General features: G+C 48.0%; 1 protein-coding gene across 1 annotated transcript in view; it reads left to right on the forward strand.

Annotated features, from left to right (window-relative positions):
• Nucleotides 1-13,620: 13,620 nt before the first annotated feature.
• Nucleotides 13,621-18,333, forward strand: part of rem1 (RAS (RAD and GEM)-like GTP-binding 1) — a 43,465-nt gene continuing 38,752 nt past the window's right edge. The window contains exon 1 of the mRNA XM_070896389.1: nucleotides 13,621-13,898. The gene's annotated coding sequence lies outside the window, so the exon portion shown is untranslated. The remainder of the gene's footprint in view (nucleotides 13,899-18,333) is intronic.

An 18,333-nucleotide genomic window follows, 5' to 3' on the forward strand; every position in this document is an offset into this window, starting at 1 on the left:
AGATTCAAGACCCTCTGAGAGAAGAAATTCCTCCGCATTTTTGTTTTAAATGGGCGACCCCTTATTCTGAAACTATGCCCCCTAGTTCTAGATTCCCCCACGAGGAGAAACATCCTCTCTGCATCCAACCTGTCAAGCCCCCTCAGAATCTTATACGTTTCGATAAGATCACCTCTCAATCTTCTAAACTCCAATGAGTGCAGGCCCAACCTACTCAACCTTTCTTCAGCAGACAACCCCTTCATCTCAGGAATCAACCTCGTGAACCTTCTCTGAGCTGCCTCCAATGCAAGTATATCCCTCTTTAAGTCAGGAGACCAAAACTGTACGCAGTACTCTAGGTGTGGCCTCACCAATACCCTGTACAGTTGTAGCAGGACTTCTCTGCTTTTATACTCTATCCCCCTTGCAATAAAGGCCAACATTCCATTTGCCTTCCTGATTACTTGCTGTACCTGCATACTAACTGTTTCATGTACAAGGACCTCCAGATCCCTCTGTACCACAGCATTTTGTAATCTCTCTCCATTTAAATAATAATTAGCTTTTCTATTTTTCCTACCAAAGTGGATAACCTCACACTTTCCCACATTATACTCCCGAAGGTGGTGGTGAGCTGCCTTCTTGAACCGCTGCAGTCCATGTGGTGAAGGTGCTCCCACAGTGCTGTTAGGGAGGGAGTTCCAGGATTTTGAGCCAGCGGCGATGAAGGAACGGCCAATATATTTCCAAGTCGGGATGGTGTGTGACTTGGAGGGGAACTTTGAGGCGAAGATGTTCCCTTCTGTGTAGACTGTGCAGGGATGCACAAACTTCTCGGGCAACTGGTAAAATAGGAAATGAACAACTCCAGCTGCCCTTCCCCGTCGAGCTGCGAGGAGGATGCTATGAGGCTGCAGAGTGACTTGGATAGGTTAGGTGAGTCGACAAATGTATGGCAGATGAAGTATAATGTGGATAAATGTGAGGTTATCCACTTTGGTGGTAAAAACAGAGAGACAGACTATTATCTGAATGATGACAGATTAGGAAAAAGGGAGGTGCAACAAGACCTGGGTGTCATGGTACATCTGTCATTGAAGGTTGGCATGCAGGTACAGCAGGCGGTTAAGAAAGCAAATGGCATGTTGACCTTCATAGCGAGGGGATTTGAGTACAGGGGCAGGGAGGTGTTACTACAGTTGTACAGGGCCTTGGTGAGGCCACACCTGGAGTATTGTGTACAGTTTTGGTCTCCTAACTTGAGGAAGGACATTCTTGCTATTGAGGGAGTGCAGCGAAGGTTCACCAGACTGATTCCCGGGATGGCGGGACTGACATATCAAGAAAGACTGGATCAACTGGGCTTGTATTCACTGGAGTTCAGGAGAATGAGAGGGGACCTCATAGAAATGTTTAAAATTCTGACGGGTTTAGACAGGTTAGATGCAGGAAGAATGTTCCCAATGTTGGGGAAGTCCAGAACCAGGGGTCACAGTCTAAGGATAAGGGGTAAGCCATTTAGGACCGAGATGAGGAGAAACTTCTTCACCCAGAGAGTGGTGAACCTGTGGAATTCTCTACCACAGAAAGTAGTTGAGGCCAATTCACTAAATATATTCAAAAAGGAGTTAGATGTAGTCCTTACTACTAGGGGGATCAAGGGGTATGGTGAGAAAGCAGGAATGGGGTACTGAAGTTGCATGTTCAGCCATGAACTCATTGAATGGCGGTGCAGGCTAGAAGGGCCGAATGGCCTACTCCTGCACCTATTTTCTATGTTTCTATGACCCACCATTGGGCCATCAGCTGCCCAGGCCCCAGGCTTTCCTGCCTAAACCCTTCCACCTTCACCAATGTTCCCTCTCATTTTTGTTTCTGTGCGTGGCCCCTTTAATGGGCTGCATGGCCCATTCAAATCTTCGTGCATGCGCGGTTACTCCCGTGTAACAGGTGGTGAGCAGCCTGTGCGGGACCTCCAGACTATTGTGCAGCCACACAGCTTAGCGGGAACGTTGTTCTCCACCTCCCTCTCCTTTAACACCATTCTATTTGTCCAAGCTTTGTGTCACCCCTTCCCGATCGCCCCTTCTTTGTATCGGCATCCAGCTTTCTCACCTCGTCGCTGGGTCAGTATCCTCCAAACTCGGCTTTCATTCTGTTATGTATGCAATAAAGGTTCAAACTGAGTACTGTTTACTAAGCAAGGTACAACCTTGGCTCTGCTTTCTTTAGGCCCAAAGTGCCTGACTCTCAAATTGGCTGGCCTTTTATACCTGAGCAGCACCATGTGCGTGCTGCTCAGTGGCCTCCAACAATGGCGCCATCTGGTGGCTACATACAGCATGTACGTACATGACAATACCCCCCCTCTGAGATCTTATCACAGTCTTTCACAGGTTGCGACGGTCCGGTGCTTTGCGCTCCCGGGTTGACCGTCTCAGTTCGATTCCGGCCTTGGGTGAATGTGCGGAGTCTGTTGTGGCTGGGGGCTGGATGGCTGACTTGTTGGGGGTGGCAGTGGCCATGTCAGGAATTGCAAGTCCATTTTTATTGAACAGGTCCGTGATGGAAATTCCGGGTTCACTGATGACCCTTGAGTCCTCTGAAGGCTGCTGGTAGGTTGGTTGGTCGTCGACGGTTTCTTCGTCCGACTGCTCTGGTTCGTCTGTGTGCCTCAGCTTTGTCTGATCCATGTGTTTCCTGCAAGTTTGCCCATTCTTGAGCTTAATAACGAATACTTTGTTGCCCTCCTTGGCCATGACCGTACCAGCGATCCATTTGGGACCCTGACCCTAGTTCAACACATATACAAAATCATTAACAGAAATCTCGCGCGATCGTGTATCCTTGTTGACTTTGTCTTCTGTATTCAACATGATTATTTAAATCCGGGTGTACCAGAGATAGCTTGGTCTTAAGACCTCTTTTCATCATGAGTTCAGCAGGCGAGACCCCTATGAGTGCGTGGGGTCTTGTCCTGTAACTCAGCAGTATGCAGGACAAGCGGGTCTGCAGTGACCCTTGGGTTACTCTCCTCATGCTTTGCTTGATAATTTGTACCACACGTTCTGCTTGCCCGTTGGACGCGGGCTTGAACGGTGCTGACCTTACATGTTTTATACCATTAAGTTTCACAAACTCATGAAAGTCCTGACTGGTGAAGCACGACCCATTGTCACTCACCACTATGTCAGGCAGACCATGTGTCGCAAACATGACATTGAGATTCTCTATGGTTGCCGTGGACGTGCTGGATGACATGATTATGCATTCTATCCATTTCGGATAAGCGTCCACCACAACTAAAAACATCTTGCCCAGGAAGGGACCTGCAAAGTCTACATGGATCCTGGACCAAGGTTTGGATGGCCATGACCACAGACTCAGCGGCGATTCCGCTGGTGCTTTGCTGAGCTGCATGCAAGTGTTGCACTGATGCACGTATGCTTCCAGCTCAGAATCAATTCCTAGCCACCATACGTGGGACCTGGCGATGGCCTTCATCATCACTATACCCGGATATGTGCTGTGTAATTCACGCACAAACTTCTGTCTCCCTTTCTTAGGCGTTACAACTGAATTGGCCCACAATATGCAATCTGCTTGAATAGACAATTCATCCTTGCGACGAATGTACGGTTTGGCCTCCTCGCACATTTGCTTAGGTATGGCAGACCAATCCCCTTTGAGGATGCAACCCTTTACCACCGATAAAATCAGGTCCTGGCTGGTCCTGTTGAGCTGTGACAGGGGTTCCTTCACTCTCAAAAGCATCCATGATTAACATTAGATCCGCCGGTTGTGGCATTTCAACCTCCGGTGTGGGCAACGGCAACCGGCTCAAAGCATCGGCACAATTCCCTGTGCCAGCTCTGTGGTGGATGACATTATCATAGGCAGATAATGTCAGCGTCCACCTTTGGATGTGGGATGAAGCATTGGTATTGATATCTTTGCTCTCGGAAAACAATGAAATGAGCGGCTTGTGATCGGTCTCTAATTCGAACCTCAAACCGAACAGGTACTGATGTATCTTTTTAACACCATACACACATGCTAATGCTTCTTTTTTTACCATGCTGTAGGCTCTTTCTGCTTTAGACAAACTTTTGAATGCATATGCAACAGGTTGAAGTTTCCCCGACTCATTGGCTTGTTGGAGTACGCAACCAATTCCATATGACAATGCATCACAGGCCAAAACTAAATGTTTACATGGCTTATAATGTACCAGCAGCTTGTTCGAGCAAAGCAGATTGGTGGCTTTCTCGAAAGCTCTGTCTTGCGATGCGCCCCACACCCAGTTGTCGCCTTTTCTCAATAGTATGTGTAGTGGTTCTAGTAAGGTGCTCAATTTAGGTAGGAAGTTACCAAAGTAGTTGAGTAGACCCAGGAACGAACGCAGCTCCGTCACATTCTGCTGTTTGGGTGCATTCTTGATGGCTTTGGTTTTCACGTTAGAGGCAATTTTTCTCCTGAGGAATTTGATCTCCGGTGCCATGAAGACGCACTTCGAGCATTTCAGTTTGAGTCCCACTCTATCCAAACGCAATAGAACCTCTTCCAGGTTGTTCAGAAGTTCCTTGGAGTCACGACCGGTGATCAGGATGTCATCTTGGAACACGACGGTTCTGGGAACGGACTTCAATAGACCTTCCATATTCCTCTGGAATATTGCTGCAGCCGAGCGAATTCCGAAAGGGCACCTGTGGTAAATAAACAGTCCTTTGTGCGTGTTAATGTACGTAAGTCTCTTTGACATCTCGACCAACTCCTGTGTCATATAGGCCGACGTTAAGTCCCGTTTTGTGAACAACTTCCCTCCGGCTAGCATGGCAAACAAATCATCAGCCTTCGGTAATGGGTACTGATCTTGTTTCGAAACCCTGTTGATCGTAGCCTTGTAGTCTCCACAGGTTCTGACTGTGTCATCACTTTTCAGCACAGGAACAATGGGGTTGGCCCATTCATTAAATTCGACCGGTGATATGATCCCTTCACGCTGGAGTCTGTCCAATTCCAATTTCGACCTTCTCCCTCATCATATACGGCACTGCCCGAGCTTTATGATGGACGGGTCTTGCATCTGAGTCCACGTAGATCTGCACCTTGGCTCCCGCGAAGTTGCCGATACCCGGTTCGAACAGCGAGGGGAACTTGCTCAATACTTGGGCACATGTATCTTCCTCCGACTACAACGCCTTTATATCGTTCCAGTCGCATCTGATTTTCTCCAACCAGCTCCTGCCGAGCAGCGTTGGGCCATTGCCTGGAACAATCCACAGCGGTAACTCGTGAATCGCACCGTTATACGACACATTATGTGCACTGCCAATCACCTTTATCAGTTCTTTGGTGTACGTGCACAGCTTGGCGTTATCAGGGCTCAGCCTGGGCCTCACAGTCTTAGTATCCCACAGCTTATTAAATACCCTCTTGTTCATGATCGATTGACTCGCCCCCGTGTCCAGTTCCATAGATACTGGTATCCTGTTAAACTTCACATTAATTAAAATTGGTTTACTCTTGGCTATGAAAGAGTACAGTCCATACACTTCCTCCCCTGGCTTCTCGGATTGCGTATCCAGATCTGCGCTAGATCCTCCGTGTGGTGTGTCGCAGCACGCTTGCTCATCTGTGGACACTTGCGCTGGAGATGCCCCACTCTCAGACAACCTTTGCAACTATATTGCTTAAATCGGCACTGCTGGTGCCGATGATTTCCCCCACAACGCCAACACGGAGAAATCGGATACATTCCCGTTGGCGGACTTTGGGCAGCCACAGTTTTTGCGAACGCAGCCGGATAGGCCCTGCCATGTGCCGCTCTGCCGAACGCCGAATCAATTGCGTTTACCGTACTTGCCGAGGTTCGGTTCTTCACCGCTATTTGCTTTAGACTCCTGTCCGTCGTCGCACATGATTGAGCGATCTGGATGGCCCTTTTTAAATCCAACTCCTCCACCACCAGACGTTTGCACAGGATCACCTCGTGGTTGATACCGATAACAAAGAAGTCCCGCAGCATGTCTGCCAACACCGTCCCGAACTTGCACAGTCCCGCTAGACGTCTCAGGTCGACAATGAATTCCGCCGCGCTCTGGCCCTCCGATCGAACGTGTGTATAAAACCCGTATCTCGAGATGATGATGCCGTCGTCTGGCTTGAGGTGCTCCCATACCAATATACACAACTCCTCGTACGTTTTCTCCGTTGGATCACTAGGCATGAGTAGATTCTTTATCAGACCATAGATCTTTGAGCCGCACATAGTGAGGAACACGGCCCAGCCTGATCTGCATCATCGACCCCCTTCATTTTGTTGGCCACGAAGTACTGGTTCAAACGGCTCACAAAGTCTGCCCAATCTTCTCCCTCCACGAATCGCTCTAAAAATACAATCGTGCTCATTTTGCAAACAAAGGTTCTTGTATTCTCGTCGCCAAATGTTATGTATGCAATAAATGTACAAACTGAGTACTGTTTAACTGAACAAGTTACAACTTTGTTTCTGCTTTATTACGGCTCAAAGTGCCTGACTCACAAAATGGCTGGCCTTTTATACCAGAGCAGCACCATGTGCGTGCTGCTCAGTGGCCCCCAACAATGACACCATCTGGTGGCTACAAACAGCATGTACATACATGACAGTATTCAAGTTTTGTTTTTAATCCCAGCTCTTAATTCAAACCAATGCCCCAGAAAAGAGAGGAAAACTCACCAAACTTCACCACACAGACTGCAGCGGTTCAAGAAGAAGACACACCACCACTTTCTGAAGGACAACTAGGGATGGACAATAAATGGCAGTGACGCCCACATTCCGAGACTGAATTTACTACTTTAAAGGCACAGTAAAAATGAATGATGTTATTGATTAATGTGTGGGCACAACTGCTTGTTGAACAGACAGCAGACCTTACATCCTGAGATTGTCATCATCATCATGGGCAGTCCCTCGAAATGAGGATGACTTGCTTCCATGCTAACAAACGATGAGTTCACAGGTGTTTCAATGAAGGATCTAATATTCCAGGTCCTGAACCAAATCCTGAAGGGGTGGAAGATGCCTGTGGGTGGATTTTTTTAACATGCGATGGCCATTGCACACCAGCCACCACACGGGCTTGACAGAGCTGGGTCTTGGTCCAGTGGCAAGGATTAACCAGGACGACTGGAGACCTGCTCTGCTGCACGGACCTAGTGCGCACACATATCGCAGTGTGGGCTGGGCCCGTGCTGATCCATAGCCCCTGGCCCCAAACTCACGCCTCCCCGGGGCCCCGATCACATCCCTCTCACAGTCTCTCGCTGCTCCTGCTGTATCTGCCCACGCTCCAATCACCGACCTGGACCTTGATGGCGCCACTCTTTGCTGCCGTCGCCCTCCTGCACCAGCTCGCGCTGTACCTTGTAGTGGTACACCGCCACGCTGCCCATGGCCACTGCTCGTCGCTCCCTCCACGGCCCCGACCTGCCGCCGGTCGTCTCTCGCGTGTCGGGGCCTCCGTGCTGCCCATGGCCGCGTGGCTGAGATAGCACTACTATTGTAACTTACAGATACGGTTACGTCCCACAGCAATGTCCCAGTGTTCCTGTACAGGAAGCAGACTCTTTTCATTTTTTTTATCCTATTTGCCCTCTCTGTCTCACACTTACAGTCACCTGACACAGGAAACAGAATCAGTGTTTGTTCAGTCCAAAGTCATTTATCCTGAGCAGGTCTTGAGCCGTTCCTCCAATTCTAGCCTCTTGTGCACCCCCGATTTTCATCGGCCCACCATCGGCGGCCGTGCCTTCAGCTGCCTGGGTCCTAAACTCTGGAATTCCCTCCCTAAACCTCTCCACCTCTCTCTCCTCCTTAAAGACATTTCTTAAAACCTACCTCTTTACCCTGTTCTAATATCTGCTTAGGTGGCTCAGTGTCAAATTATGTTTCATAATGCTCCTGTGACACGCCTTGGGACAGTTTTACGACGTTAAAGGCGTTATATAAATACAAGCTGCTGTTGTTGTATCGGAAGAATTTTTAATAGTTGCCTAGAATTACTAAATTAAGAAAGACTTGCATTTCTATAGCTCCTTTCACGGCCACCAGACGTCTCAAAGCACTTTACAGTCAATGAAGTCATTTTGAAGTGTAGTCACTGTTGTAATGTGGGAAACGCAGCAGCCAATTTGCACACAGCAAGCTCCCACAAACAGAAATGTGATAATGACCAGATAATCTGTTTTTTGTTGTGTTGATTGAGTGATAAATATTGGCCAGGACACCGGGGTTAACTTTCCTGCTCTTCCTCGAAAAAGTGCCGTGGGATCTTTTACATTGACCTGAGAGGGCAGGCGGGGCCTCGGTTTAACATCTCATCCCAAAGACAGCACCTCCGACAATGCAGCACTCCCTCAGCGCTGCACTGGGGTGTCAAGTTCTCAAGTTCCTTTACGTGCTCAAGTGCCTGGAGTTGCATTTGAACCCACAACCTTCTGACTCGTGGGCGCGAGCACTACCCACTGAGCCACAGCGATTTTGACTCTCCCCAAGCTTTAACTTTGGCTTTGGAGGTATGAAAGTTTAGTATTAAACATGAACATGTAAATATTGACACAGCAGTTTGGAGTAACCTGCTAGAATCGGAGAACTCCATCCTCCGTGCACTACAAGAGCATTCGGAAAAACATTGGCAGGTTATGTGCCTGTTATCCCAAAATGCCCAGCAGAGGGCTCCACCAGCCCTCATGTCACTTCAGGCGGATTCTTGTAACGTATGCGGCTGAAAGTCGCCAGCAAATGTTATTTGTTTCTGTCTTGATATCTTGGACTGCAATTATACTGCCTCTGTCGTGTTCTCTGGTGAGCCTGCAGCACAGTTCCATGAGATCCCTTCCATGAGGCCACTCGGACTTGGAATATAAAGCTGTCCGTTTGGTATTCCAAACTGTCCCACAACATTCGCAGAGACTGGCCTAAACCTCTCCACCTCTCTTTCTTCCTTTAACTCGCTCCTTAAAATCTACCTCTTTGACCAAGCTTTTGGTCATCTGCCATAATTTCTTCTTATGTGGCTCGATGTTAAATTTATTGCTTTTGTCTTATAACACTGCTGTGAACCGCCTTGGGACATTTTATTATGTTGAAGGTGCTATATAAATAAAAGTTGTTGTTGTTGTTGTTGAGTCAGGGGGCCGTGGGTTCAAGTCCTGAGCTCAAAATCCAGACTGACACTCCCAGTGCCGTGCTGAGGGAGCGCTGCACTGTCGGAGGTGCCGTCTTTCGGATGAGACGTTAAACCGAGGCCCCGTCTGCCCTCTCAGGTGGACGTAAATGCCTCTGTTAGAATGGGCGAGGAGGGAATGTACACCAACATCACACGCTGTGATTTATAAAGTTACATTCCTGCTCCGAAGAAATGTTCAAGCTGCTTTAAACGGGACTTCAACAAATCCATGTGGCATCCATTCAAAGATATGGAGAAACAGTGTTGTCATGGGAACTCCATCACCTCCAAGTTCCACTCCAAGACACACACCATCCATGGGCGTACATCGCTGTCGTTTCAGCGTGACTGAGTCATTATAAGAACACAAGAAATAGGAGCAGGAGTCGGCCATTCGGCCCCTCGAGCCTGCTCCACCATTCAATAAGACCACAGCTGATCTTCTACCTCAACTCCACTTTCCCGCACGATCCCCATATCCCTCGATTACCCGAGAATCCAAAAATCTAGCGATCTCAGGCTTGGTAGACTGAGCCTCCACAGCCCTCTGGGGTAGAGAATTCCAAAGATTCACCACCCTCCGAGTGAAGACATTTCTTCTCAATCTCAGTCCTAAATGGCCGACTTCTTATCCTGAGACTGTGACCCCTGGGCATATCCTGGGACGCCCGACCTAACGCCATTGTGGGAACACCATCGCCACACGGGCTGCAGCGGTTCAGGGAGAAGGACTGACCACCAATGTTCCCCCTAATTTGGGTGCACGGCCCCTTTAAGGGGCTGCGTGGCCCATTCGCAGTTTCGCAAAATTTAACATGAGCATAGCTTAGACGGAACGTTGCTCATCACCACCTTCTGCGGGGCAACATGGAGAGGGCAATAAATGCCGGTCTTGTCAACACCTCCTCTATCACAAGTTGACATTGTTTTTTAATTAATTTTAATGTAAACTATGCAGTACTCAATAGTTTTTCTATGCACTCCCCCTGAAAGGATGTCAAACACACGGTTAATTGACTCAATGAGAAAAGTCCATATTTCATCATTGGTAAAGAGTTAAGATGATTGCTGTTTAAAATAGAATGATTAAAATCTTTTGAAACATACTCCAACATTGTTTGTTTAGTTTTATCAGAAAAACAAAGAGATCTTCATGGAAAAGTGTTTGGCAAAGTGAGTCTCTGCACCCGATGCATTTATATAGCGCCCTACACGATCACCGGACATCTCATAAGAACATAAGAAATAGGAGCAAGAGCCGGCTATTTGGCCCCTTGAGCCTGCTCCGCCATTCAATAAAATCATGGCTGATCTGATCATGGACTCAGCTCCACTTCCCCGCCCGCTCCCCATAACCCATGATTCCCTTATCCCTCAAAAATCTGTCTATCTCTGCCTTAAATATGTTCAATGACCCAATCTCCACAGCTCTCTGGGACAGAGAATTCCATAGATTTACAACCCTCTGAGAGAAGAAATTCCTCCTCATCTCAGTTTTAAATGGGCGGCCCCTTATTCCGAGACTATGCCCCCTAGTTTTAGTTTCCCCTACGAGTGGAAATATCCTCTCTGCATCCACCTTGTCGAGCCTCCTCATTATCTTAATGTCGTATCTTCGGAAAGCACACAACACACAACCTGTAAGATGGCTACAGGTTCCAGAATCTTCTGACCTGCTAGTCAGGTGACCTGCTCTTTATTAAACAGCACTAGCTGCAGTAACACAGGCATCCACAGTGTGGCGCTACAGGCATTACACTTCTCCCTCCTTAATGAAGAAGTTATTATGACAAACAATCATCATACATAACTTGCATGGTTATACATAACAAAGAATATGGACTTATTTTGCCATATTTACAAATCAAGCTTACCCACTTGTTTTCTGTTTCGAAGAGGATACCTTCGCTCTCGAACAGGACCTTCCAAACATGGTGTCAAATTTAAACTCATTCAAGGCTGATCCTGACGGAAGTTTTCCTCCAAGTTTTCCTTGATTTTCATTTGAACTCTCTCTAACTTCAGACTGTTTGTTTTCCTGACTCGAACTCAGACTTAAATTCTGACTTTCTCTTGAATTTGTTTCCACTATATTGGATGTAGGATATACTACTGGTGTATCAAAACTATCTGATGAGTCAGAAATAATTGAATCACTCCCACTCTCAACTACTTCCATGTCTGTGAGTAAAATATGATCAATGTGAACAAACCTAACCTGTCCATTATCAAACATCTTGACCAAATATGTGCGAGGACCACATATCTTCACCACTCTTCCTTGTAACCACTTTACCCATTTATGGTGATGGTTCTTCACTCTCACCTTCTGATTTAATTTCCAAAAGGATAACTTTCAGCAATTTCTAATGGAACGGGGCTGTAATATTCTAGCTTAGTTAGAATCTGTTTCAGAATTGTATCCTTTGGCTTGTCAGGCACAAGCAAATTTAATAGCGTTTCATACAACTCGGGCCCGGCCTTAGTTAAGAATATAGCTCTTTTTCGTTCCAACACCGCCCGGTTATTGTCTTCATTCCCGGGGGTTTTGATGATATTATTTGCAGTGAACAACATTTCTAGCCAATCCACATACGCTCTGAAACTTTCACGCTCATGTTGAAATGCCCCCAAATGCCCTATAATTCCCATAGGGGGGCAGCCATTTTTACTCTAGCAGTTTAACCAAGTGTGCTCGTAATTTATCTCGGATTTGTAGCTGTTTCCAAAAACAGGGAAGCTCTCAAAGTCTCTCTGTCGGCTGGTTGAATCCTTCACCAACAAAAATTTCAGCTTTATATTATCCGATTACATCACATTCTAGTCGCCAAATGTCATATCTTCGGAGAGCTGGCAACACACAACCTGTAAAATGGCTGCAGGTTCTGGAATCTTCTGACCTGCTGGTCAGGTGACCTGCTCTTTAAACCGCACTCGCTGCAGTAACACAGGCGTCCACAGTGTGGAGCTACAAACATTACACTTATATGTTTCGATAAGATCACCTCTCATTCTTTTGAACTCCAATGTGTATAGGCCCAACCTACTCAACCTATCTTCATAAGTCAATCCCCTCATGTCTGGAATCAACCTAGTGAACCTTCTCTGACCAGCCTCCAATGCAAGTATATCCTTCCTTAAATACGGAGACCAAAACTGTACGCAGTACTCCAGGTGTGGTCTCATCAATACCCTGTACAGTTGTAGCAGGACTTCTCTGCTTTTATACTCTATCCCCCTTGCAATAAAGGCCAACATTCCATTTGCCTTCCTGATTACTTGCTGTACCTGCATACTAGCTTTTTGTGTTTCATGCACAAGTCTCAAAGTGTTTTACAGCCTTGAAGTACTTTTGGAGTGCAGTCACTGTTGTAATGTAGGAAACGGGGCAGCCAAATTCCGCACAGCAAGCTCCCACAGGTGATGTTGATTGAGGGATAAATATTGCCAGGGATGCCGGGGGAGAACTCCCCTGCTCTTCTTCAAAATAGTGGCCGTGTGGGATCTTTTACCTGAGAGAGCAGACGGGGCCTCAGTTTAACGTCTCATCCGAAAGACGGCCCCTCCGACAGTGCAGCACTCCCTCAGCACTGCACTGGGAGCGTCAGCCTAGATTTATGTGCTCTGGAGTGGTAATCAGGGGCGTGAGTGTGACTCACCGAGCCACGGCTGACAGGCTGATTCTCAGTCTCCCCGGCACGGAAATGACCATGGCTTTTGGGATAGGAGCATAGGAACAGGAGGAGGCCATTCAGCCCCTCGAACCTGTTCTGCCATTCGACGAGATCGTGGCTGGTCTGCGACCTAACTCCATACACCCGCCTTTTGCCCATATCCCTTAATACCTTTGGCTAACAAAATGCTATCAATCTCGGATTTAAAATTAACAATCGATCAATTGCGGAAGAGAGTTCCAAACTTATACCACCCTTTGTGTGTGGAAGTGTTTCCTAATTTTACTCCTGAAAGGTCTGGCTCTAATTTTTAGACTGTGCCCCCGCCCCCCGCCCCCCCCTAGATGCTTTCCCTCCCCTGGTGGCAAAGGAAGAAATTCAAAAGGAAAAGCATTGCGGTGAAACAGTGGGAATAATGCAAACTGCGAGCGAACACTCTGCTGGATTGTGTTCTATTCTTGCTTAAACTCAGCCATCGTCTACTCCTCCCTCTCCAGTGCTCCAACTCTGGCTCCGCCCCCCCCCACCCCCCCGAGAGACTTTACACTGTAGCTTTGCAAACTGGCAGTCCTTCCACTGCTCTCCCTGCACTTGGGGCTCAGGGAAAGTGGCTCGATGAGTTTCAGTCGGTGACGAGTCCCGATCGGGCCAACGCACGCTGCAGAGGGGCGGCCGAGAGTCCTGGTGGGTAAAACAGCGACGGGGAAGTGTGGGGGGCTGGGGGGGGCACCAAGACCCCGGGAGGGGGGGGCGGGCGGATGGACAACAGCTGACAACAAACACACGTGCCGAGGAACTGACGTTGGGCTCAGCCGTCACGTGTCATGGGCAGCATCGGGCTGTATAAAGGGGGCCGGCCCGGCCCGTGTGTCCCGCAGACACGAGGATGAGGGAGCAGAGATGGCGTGAGAGCCTCAGCGGAGCAAACGTCACCGGCAGCGGGGAGACCTTCGGCCGTGGAGTAAAAGTCACAAGACCCAGTCCGGGGAACTGCAGACGGACGGAGTTAACCTGGACGCTGGGCTGTGTGAGTACGGTGTCTTGAACTTTTATTCCCACATTCAGCATTTTCCATGTTGTGCACCGTGCCAATCACTTCGGCAGTAAAAGTGAACCTTAAAGGCATAAAACGTTTAATGATTGCAACAAGCGCAATGTGTGGGAAGGTTGGAATCTGGCCTGGAGTGTGGTCTACTAGAGAGCGCGCTGTGTGTTTTTTTTATTTCCACAGTATTAACGGATTGACTCATTTTTTCCACCTTGTTGCGTTTGTGAGTGGTGCTGTTTAATGTCAGGACAGCTGAGAGGCGTGGCGGTGCGGGAGCGAGGGGGTGATTCTCTCACTGTGTCAGCCGTGGCTCAGTGGGTAGCTCATTGCTGTTTCAGCGACCTTGCCTCTGCGCAACTTGGCTGCTGCGTTTTTCCCCCGCATCACAACAGTGACTGCACTTCTAAAGTACTTCATTGGCTGTGAAGCGCTTTGGGACCGTCCGGTGGTGGTGACAGGCGCTACAGAAATGCAAGTCTTTCCTTTTTCACTGGGTAGCAAAGGTTTTAAACATGCCCTGCTTACACGTCCCTGAACAGTTTGGGTGCAGGCGCAGGAAGCCGCGACAAGTGCGATAAATGGAAGGCTCCCAAAAGTGAATGTTCGGAACTTTTTCGCAATGGCTGCAGCAACGTAACAGCACTTGTCAGAGAGGCGGGGAAACTCTTGCAATACTCCTGCAGGTATTTCGATGGTGGTCAGAGCATTACCTCCCTATCTCCTTCAGCCCCACAACCCACCGAGATGTCTGCGCTCCTCTAATTCTGCCCTCTTGAGCATCCCCGATTATAATTGCTCATCCATCGGTGGCTGTGCCTTCTGTTGCGTGGGCCCCAAGCTCTGGGACTCCCTCCCTGAACCTCTCCACCTCTCTCTTCTCCTTCAAGACGCTCCTTAAAACATACCTCTTTGACCAAGCTTTTGGTCACTTGCGCTAATTCCTACTTATGCGGCTCGGTGTCAAATTGTTATCGCATAACGCTCCTGTGAAGCGCCTTGGGACGTTTCACTATGTTTAAGGTGCTATATAAACACAAGTTGTTGTTGTTGTCATTGTATTTAACTCTGTGTGGAGCAGGATGAAGTCACCACGGCTCGGTTACATAGATCAGTGGAAAGGACACTCGAGCATGTCAGTTCTGAGCGAAACATTTGGTAATATCACACGATCACCTTGTCAGCAGAGAAATGAATTATTAAAATCTTGTCGCACAGGGTTATGTGCCATCGTTTTATTCAATAAGTCAGCGATGCGGAAACTGGAAATAAAAAGGGTTAGCTCTGTCTTTGTCTCTGGATTGAAATGGAACATCAGCGATGTCCTTTTAAACAGCAGAGCGGTGGTAGGAGCAGTCCACACTGACTTCCATCGGTCATACCCACAGCACTGACTACGGTTCTGCGACAAGGTAACCCAATGAATGGTGAGGGATATCCAGTGACTTACTCAGACTTCCAGAAGGCATTCAGTAAAGTTCCACATGTGAGACTTTTAAAGGTCTGAAAGAAAGAAAGACTTGGATTTATATAGCGCCTTTCATGACCACTTTATCGCTAATGAAGTACTTTTGGAGTCCAGTCACTGTTGTAATGTGGGAAATGCAGCAGCCAATTTGCACACAGCAAGCTCCCAAAAACAGCAATGTGATAATGACCCAGATAATCTGTTTTTGGTATGTTGATTGAGAGATAAATATTGGCCCAGGACACCTCCCCTGCTCTTCTTCAAAATAGTGCCATGGGATCTTTTATGTCCACCTGAGAGAGCAGACGGGGCCTCGGTTTAATGCCTTATCTGAAAGACAGCACCTCCGACCGTGCAGCACTCCCTCAGCACTGCACTGGGAGTGACAGCCTAGATTTGTGTGCTCAAGTCCCTGGAGTGGGATTTGAACCCACAACCTTTTGATTCAGAGGCGTGGGCGCTGCCCACTGAGCCACGGCTGACACTAGTGTGTGGAAATAACGGCAACTTTGGTCGCGTGTGGAAATTGTAATTAAGGTTGCTAACTGGATTGGCGATCGGACGTTGGGAATGGAGATAAATGGGAGAAACCTGTCCCATGGGCGGGGGTAGTGACTGTAAGTCTCAAAGAGGTCTGTGCTGGGCCCCACTGTCATTTACTTTATAGGCAATATAAGAAATATGCTGGAGACCCCAATTCAAAGAAATTTATCAGCATTCAAACAGAATGAAAGAGTGGCAGATGTGATTTAATGGGGGTGAATGTAAATTCATCATCATCATAGGCAGTCCCTCGAAGCGAGGATGACTTGCTTCCAAGCCAAAAAGGGATGAGTTCTCAGGTATTTCAATGAAGGACCTGATATTCCAGGTCCAGAACTACATCGTGAAGGGTGGAAGATGCCTGTGTGTGGATTTGCACACCAGCCACCACACGGGCTTGACAGAGCTAGGTCTTGGTCCAGTGGCAAGGATTAACCAGGACTAACTGGAGACAAGCTCTGCTGCACAGACCTAGCGCGCACACATATCGTAGTGTGGGCTGGCCCGTGCTGCCCCTGGGCCCTGGCCTCTTCTGGGCCCCAAACTCACGCCTCTCCTGGGCCTCGGTCACTTCCCTTTATGGACTCTTGTCGCTCCTTCGCCCCCTCCTGCTGTGCCTGCCCGCACTGCAATCAGAGACCTGGCTTCGTAGCCGTCGCCCTCCTGCATCAGCACGCGCTGCTCCCTGCAGTGGTATGCTGCCTGCACGCTGGAGAGGAGACACGGGGCGCAGTTACGTTACGAAGGGCTGCCCATCGGCAAAGGTGGGAAAGGAAGAGGATCGGATTCTGATCGCTGCCCAGTCAGTCAATGTGAAGCTATTCTCAGTAAAGCAAATCAAGTAATGTCACGCGAGCATTTGGTAATAAGTCAAAAGCTGAGAAAGAAAGCAAAAATGAAAGAGAGAGAAAGAGATAAAGAAAGAAATATAGAGAGAACGAGATAAAGAAAGAAAGAGAGAGAGAAAGAAAGAAAAAAGAAAGAGAGAAAGAGAGAGGGAGAGAGAAAAAAAGAAAGAGAAAGAGAGCGAGAGAGAAAGAGAAAGAGAGAAAGAAACACAGAAACTAACTTGCATTTATATAGCACCTTTCACAACCTCAGACCATCCCAAAACACTTTACAGCCAATGTTTAGTTTTGAAGTGTAGATATGAAGGTTGGGTGACAATAGTCCGAATGATTTCAGGACGATGAGAGTGTCACTCGGAGCAACATTCATCATCGAAGAAAAGATTAGCAGGGGACACGATTCAACTTTTTAAGTAATAACCGGAATTGACAATTTGGGTTCAACCAGGGCATTTAAGTCGCTGGAATGGAGCCATCTTGTAGTCTGAGTGTGTTGTGATGTTGTGGAGAATATACCACAGACAGAACTACAGGATATTGAACAGAATAAGTAAGCCTCTAACTGGAATACAAATGAGAAAGGGTTATTTTTTTTCCTCGAGTGTAGATGATGTGTGTAATCACCCGCTCACCCATCAGCCCTGTGCTCGCTGACCTACATTGGTTCCCGGTCTGGCAACACATCGATTTTAAAATTCTCATCCTTGTTTTCAAATGCCTTAATGGCCCTCGCAGCTCCCTATCTCTGTAACCTCCTCCAGCCCTACAACTAACGTTGCCTATAAGTTGCATGGCCACACGGCAGCCAGCTGTCTGCCGGTCCTGCGCAGCCCAGGAATGGCTTTTTCAATGTCAAGTTTTGTACATGTGCACAACGGCTTAAAGGGGCCATGCACCCCCCCCCCCACCAAAAAAATATGAGGGAACATTGCCCACTATCTTCCGAGATCTCTGCGCTCCTCCAATTCTGCCCTCTTGCACATCACCGAGATTCATCGTTCCACCATTGGCGGCCATGCCTTCAGCTTTCTAGACACTTACAGTGTCAGCTGTGACTCAGCGGGTAGCACTCTCGCCCTCCGAGTCAGAAGGTTGTAGGTTCAGAGACTTGAGCACAGAAATCCAGGCTGACACTCCCAGTGCAGTGTTGAGGGAGTGCTGCACTGTCGGAGGTGCCGTCTTTTGGATGAGACGTTAATCCGAGGCCCTGTCTGCTCTCTCAGGTGGATGTAAAAGATCCCACGGCACTATTTCGAAGAAGAGCAAGGGGTGTTATCCCCGGTGTAATGGCCATTATTTATCCCTCAATCAACATAACAAAAACAGATTATCTGGTCATTATCACATTGCTGTTTGTGGGAGCTCGCTGTGCGCAAGCTGACTGCCGCGTTTCCCACATTACAACAGTGACTACACTCCAAAAGTATTTCATTGGCTACAAAACGCTTTGGGACATCCGGTGGTCATGAAAGGCGCTATATAAATCCAAGTCTTTCTTTCTTCTTTCTAGACCCGAAGCTCTGGAATCCCCTCCCTAAACCTCTCTGCCTCTCTCTCC

This window comes from Pristiophorus japonicus, chromosome 12 (genome assembly GCF_044704955.1).
Source record: "Pristiophorus japonicus isolate sPriJap1 chromosome 12, sPriJap1.hap1, whole genome shotgun sequence".
In the NCBI taxonomy this organism is placed as follows: Eukaryota; Metazoa; Chordata; class Chondrichthyes; family Pristiophoridae; genus Pristiophorus; species Pristiophorus japonicus.